Source organism: Gobio gobio, assembly GCF_949357685.1.
Source record: "Gobio gobio genome assembly, chromosome: 24".
Taxonomy (NCBI): domain Eukaryota; kingdom Metazoa; phylum Chordata; class Actinopteri; order Cypriniformes; family Gobionidae; genus Gobio; species Gobio gobio.
This window is the reverse complement of record NC_137120.1, coordinates 8,560,775-8,574,958: the sequence shown is the minus strand read 5'-3', so window position 1 is coordinate 8,574,958 and position 14,184 is coordinate 8,560,775. Positions and strand designations below refer to the sequence as shown.

Here is a 14,184-nt window from a genome sequence, read left to right as displayed (position 1 = left end):
CTATATTGAGAGGGGGAAAAAATTACATTTAATTGTGTGTGTTTTTTTTTTTTAGGCTTTAGAAAAAGATCCCAGCAAGATTCTCTACTTGACATGAATCAGCAAAAATGCAATTCAGCTTCTTCTGGACTGGAATAATGGGTAAAAAAGGATACTTTTCCACCTTAAATGTGAAATTAAAACCAACACAATTCATGTTACTTAAAATACCTGGTTACACAAGTGTGCCACACACTCAACTAACACTGGAAACACAAGCAGCCAGCCTTTTTGAAAATGTCCATGAATTTTTCAAATTTTTCCCACTATTCCTTCCAAAAGAGGATTCAGATTAGCCTAATTTCCACTGTTGGGCCAAAAGCCAGTCACTTCCAGGGCTTGATCAGGCCTCATCAGGGGTTCCTTGGGACTAACGGCCGGGGGGGTTTCTCCCACCGAATACCTTGGTCCAAAGCGGGCCAACTGGGACTTAAGGAGTGGTCATGAACAGAGGCGGAGTTTTGAGTCAGCGATGGTCAGAGATTTAATTTATTCTCAATGGGACCTTCATGGAAAAATAAAGTATAAATAAATAAGCTCAAAACTCACTTTCAGACACCAGAGAGTGTTTGAAAAAGCCTCTGATTGCGATTAGATGTTAGTCTAGGAATCTAGACGCACCCTAGCGGCAGAAAATGTATTTTGCTGCGAGTGTAGTCTAGCAAACCTCGGTAGACCTGAGAGCTGGAAAAACCAAACTCTAGTCAGGCCAATCACAGCGTGTGTAGAGTCGGTGGGCGGGCTTAACATAATGACAGCACGTCACGGCAGAGTTGCAGAGGTTCTGCGTGCTACTCATAAACAAAGCTGGCAAACAGCGGTCTTTTGAATCGGCTTTGGCCGTGACTCTGGAAGACTTGGAGTTAAGCTTTTCTTTGAGAAAAGAACAAAGAACGGCACTGAAGTCATTCTTAAGAAAAGAAGATGTGTTCGAAGTTTTGCCGACCGGATACGGCGAAAGTCTATCAAATAACGTTAGCTTGGCTTCACCTTCTTCTTTGCTCTGGTTGGTTGTGGCGCTCATGGCGCTATCCAATTGCGTGCAGCGGGAATCTGAAAGACAACCGTTTATCCCGCCCCTCGGATTGATCCCTGCCAATGGTGATTTTCCAGACCCAATATCTTGATGTGGGTCTGGCTTGTCAGGCTAATTAGATGTGGATTCTGATCACAATATGAGGCAGAAATATATTCGGCTACGTGCTAACCATTGCCTCAATGTTGGGGAAAGTTAATTTTAAAAGTAATACATTACAATATTGAGTAATTGCGTTTAAAAAAAGAAAGTAATTGCGTTACCAAGTTACTTTTTATGGAAAGTAATGCATTGTTACTTTTGCATTACTTTTTACAACTTGGGCTGCCATTGTTTGTTTGTTTTTTTACAACAAAAAAGTTGTATGTAAAGGCCCTTTCACACTAAAAGTGAAATGAAAAAGCCTCAGGCTGAAAGAAATGCAAATTTACAGTAGAGGGTGCAGCAATAAAAATTTTTTAACAAATGTGATGTTTAACTAAAGTCGTTTTTGCTGGTTGAATTGGATCATCGAAGGTCAGCAGCAAAAAAATTGGTTAATAAAGTCAGATTAAATACATATAGTAAATTTGTATTATTTAATACATTTATTTATTGCAGGTTTGCGTAATATTCTGAGCTTGAATTTCACGGAGTTTGAATTTCACTTGAATTTCGCTCAGTGGTTCATGTAGGTTGTCTACAAACCGGAAGGTTGGTGGTTCAATCCCCAGTTCCATCTGATCAAGTGTTGAGGTGTCCATGAGCAAGACACCTAACCCCAGCTGCTCCCGACGAGCTGGATGGCGCCTTGCATTTTCAGTGTATGAATGGGTGAATGTGAGGCAATATGTAAAGCGCTTTGGATGGCCATGGGTCTGTTAAAAGCGCTATATAAATGCAGTCCATTTACCATTCATTTTGAGGAATACTGAATCTTGTGCAAGTGAGATGAGTAAATACATGCTCACATTAAGTCTAGAACCGGACCGTTTGACACCCCCGGTCTAGAACTACAACATGTTTAGTCAGAGCACAACTTGAGTAAATGATGACACAATTTACATTTTTGGGTGAACTATCCCTTTAAATGATGACTGGAGGATTATAATTACTTTTCAGTAAGAGTTTGAATTTGATTGGTGAATTCCAATTACAAAATGGTGCACATTTATGCAATCAGTTGGTTTTAGTATTACATTAGAGGTGGGAAAAGCTCTAACATGAAAAATAATTATATAAATTTTTAAAAAACCGTAAAGAATACTATAATGATTGGCGTTTCAAGATGATCTACAGTTAAACCGTCATTTTAAGTTGCGTTTCAGAAATAGGCAACTATGGCACATTGTAAATGCCAGAACCAGAACCAGAAACTAGCAAGCTGTATTATTTATTATGAAGCTCAGGTAATTGTCTAATTGTAAATAATCATGTATAATCACTGTTTTTTTTTTTACTGTTATTTCAAATATTGTAGCCTAGAAAATTGATTAAGTCACTCAGAACTTTCACTTTCATTGTGCTTCTGTACTCGCTATTGTATTGCAGAAATTATATAATGTCTCTGAATTTGAGATAAAGATAAAGATTTTTAACAATTCATATACCTTTAAACAACCACACAACCTATCAGACCTATAAGTAACAAAATGTATTGGTTTAATAAATTCCACATGACGATTTACACTACCCACACTTTAAAATCGAATTAGTTAGGCTTACTTAAAAAAGTATGCAAACTAATTGCCTTAAAAGAACTGTAAAGTGAAATAGGAATAGTATGTTGTGCTAACAAATGCTTAGTTAGTATAGTTCACTTACACAAGAGTTCTAGTGACTAAAAAAGAACTGTAGAGAGTACTTGATCTTTTACTTTAGATTTACTCTTGACTTAGTATAGCTAAAATTGTTGTTACCATTGTTGTGTTTTGCATGCCGAATGCTCGAGAGAGAGTGTGTGTGTGTGTGTGTGTGCGTGCGACTCAAGCATGATCAACTACAAGATATTGTTACAAAACTAGAGGGACTATATCAACCCAAATGAACGTTTCACATGTGTTTATGACGTAAGTGTTAGCAATAAAATTGTAAGCAATCATTATATGACATAAAGGGAAATATTACATAGGTTAATTTTAAAAGATTACCTTAATTTCTGACAACCAAAAAAGCTAGGTCAACTTTTAAAAGCAACCTATTTATTACTTCTCTTCCTTTTAAACAAAATAACTGTGATTTAGTGTTGCATCACTGCATCCAGAAAAAGTTATATTAATATGAATGTTTGAAGTGCTCAACCAAAGTGAACACTGATCACCATGATGTTTTTTTTTTGCCTGACCAAATGGCACTCAAACCAAGAATCACTGTTGGATTTTACAGTGCATAATCATTGTGCTAAAAGAGTATGTTACAACCCCTTGACTCGAGGAGAAGCAACATGAATGGAGAGGTTGGAATGGATGACGCGAAACTGACGTTTCGGCACTTTGTCGAGATCCCGAAGCACAGATGTTTCGAAACACCTCTCCGAACAGTGATTCGAAACACCTATATCACGTGACTTTGGCAAAATGAAGCTTCAAGTGTTTCATCAGGTGGCGCCTGTCGAAACTGCGTTTGATTGAAAGGGGTGGGAACAAACCACACAGTCACATATCTGTATGAACCAAGCATGTAGCACTCCTCTCAGAAACTGAAGCCTCTGCGCCTCGATCGCCCCCCGGTGGTTGGTCCTAGTATAGCTTCTAAACCCCACCTCTCCATGTATTTGAATGGACGCGAGACACACTAAACAATTCAATTACACTTCAAATAATTGTTTCCTAAAGATGGTTTCTGTCATTGTAGGCAGTTTTTATCACGATGATTTCATTTCAAGTGTTCGTTTTTTAAATAAGTTTAGTTTTAGTGAGTTATTTGATACTGTAAAAACGGGGGGGGGGGCATCATCATTGACGGCTTCTCTGAGTGAACTGAGGCACTAACTGACTTTTTTGGGGGGGGAGATTGGAGCTTTAGCTTTAATTTCTACATTTCTATAACTGTTTATTTCACACCAACATAATTAATTGTTATGCATCTGTGAGAGTGTGGGCGGGCTTTTGATTATCGCGCTTCTACTTCCTGTTCTCTACTGCGCAACTCCGGTCCCGAGATCGCTACTGCGCAGGCTCGGTCCCAAGATGTCAGCGCCGTGTGCGGCCTACGAAAGCTTAAACTCTGGTCAGCGGAAGTCAATGAAGTAGCATCGTCCATATTTTTTTACGGCCTATGGTATGAACCTAATGCTGCGTTCCTGGCAGGTTTTTGAGCCCATGAGTTACGACTTCAAACCACGAGTCACGACTTTGTAGCGTTCCAGGCAAAGTCACGCCAAACTGCCTGGAGCTGTAGCTAGATGTAAACAAAGAATGGCGAACCGTACGGGGCTTATGCTCATTTACAATCATTTCTATTGCTAAAGTGCTTACTCCTTGCTTATTTGAGGGAAACGGAGGAGAAAAACGGCTTATAAGGCAAGAGAAGCTGTTATACCTTTTATTTTACGTTATTTGTATATTTGAAAATGTGTTAGTATTCCTTTATTCTTGCACTCAATGGCCTGAAAACTAGCTAACACTATAAAAGCTGCTGATAATGCATAACATTTGTGGATAAATAACGTTAGAGCAATACCTTACGTTTGATTTGAGTTCATAAACACCACGTCTATAAGGGCAGCTATGTGACGTCAGAGCTCGTAACTGGGAGTACGTCGATCTAGTACGAGGTCACGGGTTTGACTGCTGTTCCAGGGCACTTTCACGGGTAGAAGGTTGGAAAAACACAGGTTACCTGGAACGCGGCATAATTCTCCACAGTTTAAAAGTGAAGTTAATCCATCTTCACCTCATGGGTTTTTGTGAGAGGAGAGAGATTTTGTGATAGCAGTGATTTTCCCTCATTTGTATGCAAGTTACTTGCTAAAAAATATTTGTGCATGCCAGCAACATCTTCATTTTTCATGACCAAAAAAACCTAGTTATTCACAATGAGGAGGCTACAGGTTAAAAAAACAAGATCTTGTCAGACAGATGTTAAAAAACTTTTTTTTACATGGATCATTGTCAAGGTTATTTCAGATCAACACATGCAAGTGACCACTAGGTGTCGCCGTAGAGACGGGTGTCGGATTGATTCGAAGCTTCAAAACAAAATGGCACATTTGCTTCAACTGTTTCTGTGCTTCACGAAGCCTCGGTCTGCCCATCACTATGGAGAGGCCATACACGTAGTCAAATTTGCTAAATAATAAGTATTTAATCAAGAAGACAGACATAACTACATGTAAGGATTAAAATGACAAAGTTACAAAAAAACATCAAGCCTTGGACTGGAGAGGATGAGAGAGCCAAACAGGATATCCAAGCTTCCAGGAACGCAGAGATCACGCTCCCAGCCTTTGGTCCCAACACATCATATCCCAGCCTCTTGTCTGAGAACACACACAACATTAACCCAGAGACCCCTACTGGACAAAATAAAATACTACACCCCGTGAGTTGTCACAAGTAATAAAGACTTTTTTGTTACTGTGTACTTGTATACTCTGTGTAGTTTTGAAATAAACTTTAAATGCTGAAAACGTGTTTTAATTCTCAAAATAACAATTTTATGTCAGTAATGAAATGTTAAAGTTAGACACTTGGGATAAGATGCCCACCTCAGATTTGGGGCAGTTAGACAATAATAATGATTCAAATAATAATAATAATAATAATAATAATAATAGTAGGCTACAATTCCAACATCTTCATTCATCAACAGTGCAGATCAAATGAGGGGACTCATCTGAATTAATTATGTATTGCTAGTATGACACCTCTTTAATTAAAAATGGTTTGTATATGATTCAAATAGCCTATCAGTTCAGTATGTGATGCTCATTTTTCAGTTTGAATTTTAAGTTGTTTTAAATGGCATGACACATATATCTGTATGGCCAAAGCATTAGCTCACAATCAAATCAGGGCAAAATGGATGTCCAAAGCAACATTACATGAATTAACAAAAATATAATTCCCAAAGAAATATAAAATGTATTAAAGAATATTCATAATTTTGGCCACCAGATGGCGCTAACGTACACTGTATTGAGAAAAGTATTTCAACCTTTTTAAAAAATACATTTGACCACTCTTTTTTGAAAATCACATTTCTTTCCTCATATAGGCTAGTGTGGTTTGCTTTTCTATGTAATATAGAAAAGTATTTATATTTTTATAATCAATTTGGTCCCACATCAAACCTCTTGTTGATTGTATTATATAACTGTGGCTCTTCCAAGCATTATAATGGCAGTGACTGTTGCTCTGTTTTTGAAGTCCATAAAAGTGGGCGCTACACTTTTTCCCGTAAGTTGAATACGGGAGGTGATTTGCTGGAAGCTAGATAATTTACTCTATAAAGTTTTAAATATGGTTATTTTTCTTACACAAACGCATCACTTTGCTTCAGAAGGCGTGTGGAGCAGTTATATGATGGATAGATGCATTTTTATGGACTTCAAATATGACACAACAAGTCACTGCCATTATAAAGCTTGGAAGAGCCAGGACTTTAATATAACTGTAATATAATATAATCTGAAAGAAGAATGTCATATACACCTAGGATGACTTGAGGGTGAGTAAATTCATGGGCTAATTTGCATTTTTGGGTGAACTAACCCTTTAATGCAGGGTTCCTCAAACTCTCCTAGAGGGCCACTGTCCTGCAGAGTTTAGCTCCGACCCTGATCAAACTCACCTGCCTGTGATTTTCTAGTGATCCTGAATACCTTGATTAGCTTGCTCAGGTGTGTTTGATCAGGGTTGGAGGGACAGTGGCCCTCTAGGAGAGTTTGAGGAACCCTGCTTTAATGGAAAGAATATTCATCGTTTTGGCCACCAGATGGCATCAATATACCAGATTTGGGTAATAAACCTTTTATGATCCAATTCAGAGGAAAGCACCGGTAAGCAAAACTTTCTTTCGAACCCCTAAACAATAGGACCACACATATTTCTTAATCTTAACTGATTAAAACTCCAATATATATCACAATATATTTATGACATCTGTTCTGTTTTCTCTGTTTTAGCTCTTGTAGCTCTAATGTCATTGATTAGAAGAACAGCAGCAGCCGCAGCAGCCACGCCCATCAGCACAGTGACGACCAATCGGAGCACAGGCTCAGCAGAATCACAACAGTGGGCGTGGACTTCTGAAAAAAACAACACAAAAAACAAATGAGCAATTATAAAACATAATTGTGGTTTGCAACAAGATTCTGTGCTCCTCAGAAAAAGAAGAATCAAACCTGTTTAGAAAGACATGATTAAGTGTAAAGGAGTTTGTACTACTAAGCTGATCAGGAGATTGTGCTCGCCCCAGGGTGTCAATCAAAACACATCACAGGATTCAGATTATTCACTTTACTTGTATTAGTATGAGTGTGGTCTGAAATAAACAAATGAATAACATATTACAATAAATAATTGCAATATACATAAGTGATATACATGTCATTCTACAATCAATGCAATTATACTGGTTTGGACTGCACTACCGATCTTAACCGCTAGATGGCACATGAAGCGCATATAACAAGGATCGCGGATTCTCCGTGTATCTGAGGTAATGCTTAGTCATCATCATATATCGGCAGGATTACGGAAAATACGCCCAATAATATTGACATGACACTCATTAGAGGTATTAACATTGCACTAAGTAATCACTAGCATGATATAGAGTAAATAATAAACGTAGAGAACTTAAATAACTTTGTATCTGTTATATTTATGGCAGTCAGTGCAACGTGAATGCTAAGGCCACTAAGGAGAGGAACAATTTGACAATTTACATTAATTAAAGCTGTAACACGGCAAATAACTATACTAAAGAACACATTTAAGTAAATAGACTTACATTTTATCATGAACGCACACAGAGGTAAACTGGAAGGATATAGGAAAACGTGATGCGTGTTCTCCTCTTAACTCGGCTTGCTGACTGTTCGGGAAGTTTCTAGCTCGCCACCTAGCGTCTGTTTGACGTCACCAATAACTTTGCCGCTGATTGGTTGAATCTCCTCAACATTAAGTAATGACAGAAGCTCATTCATAACAGGCTTGTGCAAAATTCAGAATTTCAGAATTGGCCTCCATTCAATTCATGAATTGGAAATTGAATTGAATTGACTCGCAGAAGGTTGAATTGAATAGACCCGCCCCACAGAAAGTTGAATTTGAATTGGAATGACAGGAAGTGGAATTAAATTCATGGCGATTCAAAGAAATTCCACACAGTCAACAGAGAGAATGTGTTGAATCTCACATACATTCGGTGTTAGGAAGGTTACAATAGAAATGTAATTGCTTACTGTTATAAGTTACCCATTATTAATGTGTTTTGGATTATACTTTATCAATGCAAGGCAATTTCCTTTTAATATGATTGGTAACTAATTGAATTACACATTTTACCTCAGTAATACAACTAAATACAATTACATTAATTTAGTAATTTAATAACAATTTCATTACACGTAAAAAATATTACATAGGCTACTTAAAAAATATGTGGTAACAATATTACACATAATGTAAGTAGTTTTTACGGTTAGTTTTTTTTGTGGAATCTACCTGAATAGATTAAGTAAAATTTCCTAAATTATTTAGTCTAAAACACATGATGAATTTAATATTATTAATGGAATGTGCTTTTTTAATTTAAGTTGACTTTATAAAAAAAGGGTATAACTTAGAGTAAATGGAAATTACCTGTTTATATTTGACTTTGAGTTATATTATACAATTAATAGACTGATTGCTGCACAGCATAAGTAGAAACAAACTTGTTATTGTATTAGCATTAGCAAAGTTATAGCTCATTGAACAAAGCAACATACTTCAAAATAATACTTGAAGATATTCACATCACAACCTAAACATAAGCTCTACTCTTCTGCACAATGGCAACGGTCAAAACTTCAACATAACAGAAACTCTTTCAAAAGTCAAACATAACTGATCATTAAACATTAACAGATGTTTCCCTTCACTCAAAAACACATTAAATAACACTAAATTTCAAAATTAAATCTCCATTTCCAGCCATATGCAAAGCATGCTGGGAACTAACAATGGTGTCTCTAAATAAAACTTCATAATTTAGCTAATTCTCTTAAAATAAATAGGTAACCTTATTTTCCTTAATTTCATCAGCTTAATCGGTTCTTCGATTGGAGACTCAAAATTGCTTACATTTCCTTAAAAAATTAGGAAACTTTATCTCTTGGTTTTATTGGTGAAATGTTCTCAATATTTTCTATACAACACTGAACCACAATTTTCTTAAGAAAATATACATCATCATCTACGGAGCCCCTAAAGGGACGTGGTGGTGGAAAAAATTTAGGATGGGAGGAATTTTTTTCCCACAAATCTTTTGCGTTCCCTCGCAAAGATATTTGCGTTCCCTCGCGATATTTGCTAATAATGTCCCGCTGTCAGAGTGTTTCAAACAGCTCAGTATGTCAACAATGAAGCGGTTAGAGTTTTATTTTAAACTTGGGCTTAAGTATAAATAAATATAGTCAGTGCTTAGTTCGGAGTTCAGTAGTTGGCAATGTATTCACAGATTTGAACTTCCTGGATCAATAACTCGTGAGCTAAAAACGTTGTTAAAACACAAATGACACCTCTTTAACGTAGACAACGAGCTGCAATATAATTTCCCTCAAAACGAGCCTTATAATATGAGAGACAAGTAAAAAGCGACCGTCTGCAAAGTGTAAAACCTGAAAGGCGTTACTAAAAAATAGGCAATAACAATTCCGTTTGCACATCAATGCTCTCCTACTACAATATACTAATACAGTATACAGTGTAATGCCATCAAAATCAGTAAGCAATTATTATATAAAAGCATTATGGTTGCAACTACTGTATTTTAGCTGGGTACCAACATAATTTGTGTAAAGAATAGGCCTATGGCTATGTGCAATTACTTTTATTATTTGTATTGCTATTACTTGCCAAACTAAGAGTTTTAGTATAACCAGCAGGAGAGCGTGATGTGTGAACTGAATTTGGTGACAGTATAGGCTACAGTGCATTTCAGTGAAGTTAGCTGAATATTTTTCATAATAAAAAAATCCTAACAATTATGCAAAAGCAAATTTTATCAAACTAAGTGTTTTTATTAGTGCTGTCAGTTAAACGCGTTATTAACGCCGTTAACGCAAACCTATTTTAACGGCGTCAATTTTTTTATCGCGAGATTAACGTTCTTTTTGGTCTAACAAACTTTGTAGTTTTTTCACATGCTGTTGCAGCAACTAGTAACGTTAGAAAAACTACAACACCACTCCGGATGTAGCTAGACCGGAAACAAAACATCAGGCACGCTGCGGCTGCCCACACTTGTTTTGGGCCATTAAAAGAGTAGACGTGGATGGCAAGCGTGAGACGCCGAAATGAGAAACGTATTATGCCATGGTTTAACTCAGGGGTCTTCAACTAAAAGTGCTTGTCTTGAGCGCTGCTTTCTGCTCTGGTGGTGCATTCACACCGGACGCGAATGAAGCGTTTTGCGCGAGTGATTTAAGTCAATGCAAAGACGCAAATAGACATTCTGCGGCGCGAATTAAGCGGCGTGCATGTCGCGTCATTCGCGTCCGGTGTGAACGCACCTGCATGCTTGACCGCGCGTCTGGGTCTGAACGTAACAGTGAGCATTGCAACGTTAACTGTTTCATTAGCCTACGTCAAAAGGCTTCGCGGTCCGGATTTGGACCGGAGTCCGCTAGTTGGCGACCCCTGGTTTAACTGCACTATAGGCGGAGTCCTAGTTTACCTTGCATGTGCACTTTGTAATTTTATTTTGTATCACCCTGTTTTGATCCCTTAGAAAGGGCTGTTGAAGGGGCTGTTTGTGCAACAAAGTATTTTTTTTCACCCTTTTATTGATGGACAGTGTTACATTGTGTGAGCGATTATTTGCTCCAAGTGTGAATGACTGCTTCAAGTGAGAATGTTGGTGTGAAATCGAACACTACAGTATGCCAATGTTGTTTTCAATAAAACAAACATTTGAACAAAGCAAGCCGATCCACTTTTCTATGTTGATAAGAGCATTAAAATAAGAAAAAATAATGGGACAAAAAGAAATCAAGGGACATTTAGAATAAAAAAAAAAGTGCGATTAATTGTGATTAATTGTGAGTTAACTATGGCATTAATGCGATTAATCGCGATTAAATATTTTAATCGTTTGACAGCACTAGTTTTTATCAAACTAAGTGACCATTGATGTGTAAACTGATTTTGGAGACACAGTGTGTAACATTGAAGTTAATGACTTGTAGTAGGTTATCCGCTTTTCGGGTTTTGCAATTTGCAGACAATCCCTTCGGACTTGTCTCTTAGCCGCCTGCTCATTTAGAACAATTTATATTGTAAGGCTCATTTGAGGACAACGTTAAAGAGACATTGTGTTTTAAAAACGTTTAGCTCACCGAACTCATTGAACTAAGCACTATAGCCTAGTCCAAGTTAAAAATAACTCTAACCGCTCCATTGTTAACGTACTGAGCTGTTTGAAACGGTCCGTGGGACATCTATCTTTGCGAGGGAACGCAAATATCTTTGCGAGGGAACGCAAAACTTTTGCGAGGGAACGCAAATATCTTTGCGTGGGAACGCAAAACTTTTGCGAGGGAACGCAAATATCTTTGGGTGGGAACGCAAAGTTTCTCGGGGGAACGCAAATATCTTTGCGAGGGAACTCAAAACTTTTGCGAGGGAACGCAAATATCTTTGGGTGGGAACGCAAAGTTTCTCGGGGGAACGCAAAGTTTCTCGACTACATATTAATGACAATAACAGTTCAGTTTATTCCCCCTAAAGTTAATATTAGTTTTATATTAATAATAATAATACTTAAATATTATAGAAATATAATCGTTAATGTAATCAAATATTGAAAATCAACTTAAGTCATTACTCATAGTCATTTAGTTATGAAGTCCAGTCAAAGTTCATCTTTGTATGGATTATTTATTTTCATTTTTCTTATGCTCTTTTAGCTAAAGACTCGTGGTGCTGTAGCTGCAGTTCAACAACCAACTATTGCATAATCCTTTTTTATAATTTCCAAGTGCTCTACCCCAAGTTCAAAAGGAATGTAGTTCCCTTTCAGTTGGTCACTGCGACGTACGTCGGTAATACCGACGAATTGGGATCACTTTAGAGAGCCCCTATCAGCTTCGAGATTTAGAGAACAGGCCAATGGGCCATTGGCGTGCAAGATTTGCATCTCGTGCTCCGCCCCGCGGGTATAAACAGGAAGCGGGAGCATCGCACTGACGTCATTCACCTTGGAGCCGAACGGCATTGATGAAGCAAGACTGCTTTTCTAAAAGAAAGCCTATCTGCAAGAGAGATGCTCCAGAGAACGAGAAGGACGCTCTGTGTTGGCGAAAAGGCACAATCAGCGCGACCGCATGTTCACCGCTGCATCAGCATAACAAACTGCTGTTCTCACAGCAACTGTCGGTCTGGTGAGGGCGTTTGTTTCAGTGAGTGCAAACACAGGACTGCACTTACCACCTGTGTGTTGCCGCGGTCTTCCCCTGGGTGCTTCAGCACTGTTTAAAGAGCGTTTCCTCACAAAAGAGCAACACGGGTGTGACACTGCGTCTTTTTCAAGACGTCATTCCACTCGTGCGTTTCTGAATGCGGTTGTTTCCTGTCCTGACGGCCACGATCACTCTCGCATAAACATGTTGAGACTGTGTCGTGGGTGATCCGTGTTCTCTCAGGGGAACGGGATCACGTCGACGCGCTGGTCATCTCGCCTTCCGCGTGAGGGTTTGAGTGTTCAGCGCGCCGTGTGCCGTCTAGCTGCCGGGTGACAGCCCGGGTTGCCACGGCAGCTCAGCGCGCGTCACTCGGCGACTATGCATGTTGAGACAAAATCTAAATATTGTTTGTGGGTGGTCTATGCCCTCTAATGAGAGCATAGCCACGTCGGCGCGTTGTTTGTCTTGCCTTTTTCATAAGGGCTTGAGTGTTCAGCGCGCCGTGTGCCGTCTCACGGCCACGCCCACTGTCTCACATGTCTGCTGGTAGCTTACAGATGGGATTGCTGGTCCTTAAAAAAGGGACCTAGCGTTCCGTTTGGGGCTCTAGCAGAGGACAGATGTCAATCACTGCATCGGGATACCGCTGTTATGTGTTGAAAATGAAGATAATGCTGAGATTCCCACTATAATAGTGGGCGCTCGTGCTGAATCCGATTCATACTCGACAGCCATGCTTTCCCGGGTGGCTGAGGCATAGTGCAACGCATAAATCGCCTTGCCTGCCCCTTGCCTTTCCTCGATGTGCGTTTCAAAGGCTTTTGCATTGTGGAACTATTGGTGCCAAAATATGGAACACCAATGGGGCCATAATCTGTATAAAGTCTTCCTCTCTCTCACTACCCTCATCGGTGGGGTGGCAGTGCCACTGGCAGGCGACCTCCGCCCTGTTTAGTGCACGAGGGTAGTTCTCAGCCGAGGTTGAGCTGCGCATTGCGCTGGCCCTTGGCTAGACGATGTCCACCCTGAAACGGTCCAGAAACACCATTGACCCGGATTTGGTTCGGAACTGTTCTTCCCCCGGAGGAGGGCCGGGTGGAAAACCATTAGTAATTCTGTTCCGCCACTGGGGTTAAAAACAGCCAGTGGTACCCCCCCCAAAAAAAAATATATATATATATAAAAAAAAGAGCAGTTCCAATATCTCTGTGTGTCGGGAGTTCAGGAATGGCAGCGTGTGACGCTACAAGCCTCGCCGCTCTCATTCCCCTCCCCACAAGAGGGCGAGAATGGCGGTGTGTGACGCTACAAGCCTCGCCACTCTCATTCCCCTCTTCCCAGCGGTGTGTGGACGCAACACAGTCTCACTCCCACTCGTCACATATTGACGCTTGGTCAGGACCCCTCGTCGTCACTTTTTTACGTACAGGGTACCCCTTGAAAGGCATTTTTCAACGTTAAGGGTACTGCAGTGATTCCAATGAGACACCACAGACGTGTTGGGCATGTGAATGTT

The 14,184-nt window shown here is 39.3% G+C and overlaps 1 protein-coding gene and 2 long non-coding RNA genes across 3 annotated transcripts in view; 1 reads left to right on the top strand and 2 right to left on the bottom strand.

Annotated features, from left to right (window-relative positions):
• The window catches only part of LOC307120300 (uncharacterized protein), a 33,491-nt gene extending 30,834 nt beyond the window's left edge, over nt 1–2,657 (top strand). The window contains exon 6 of the mRNA XM_079807280.1: nt 56–2,657. The gene's annotated coding sequence lies outside the window, so the exon portion shown is untranslated. The remainder of the gene's footprint in view (nt 1–55) is intronic.
• On the bottom strand, nt 1,455–5,524 carry LOC307120326. Its single transcript, XR_013815773.1, has 3 exons — nt 4,919–5,524; nt 4,307–4,845; nt 1,455–3,982 (listed from the first exon to the last, which is right to left on the bottom strand). It is a non-coding gene; the product is annotated as an uncharacterized lncRNA (long non-coding RNA).
• Nucleotides 5,525–5,901: 377 nt separating this feature from the next.
• On the bottom strand, nt 5,902–8,117 carry LOC307120325. Its single transcript, XR_013815772.1, has 3 exons — nt 8,012–8,117; nt 7,401–7,540; nt 5,902–7,304 (listed from the first exon to the last, which is right to left on the bottom strand). It is a non-coding gene; the product is annotated as an uncharacterized lncRNA (long non-coding RNA).
• Nucleotides 8,118–14,184: the final 6,067 nt, after the last annotated feature.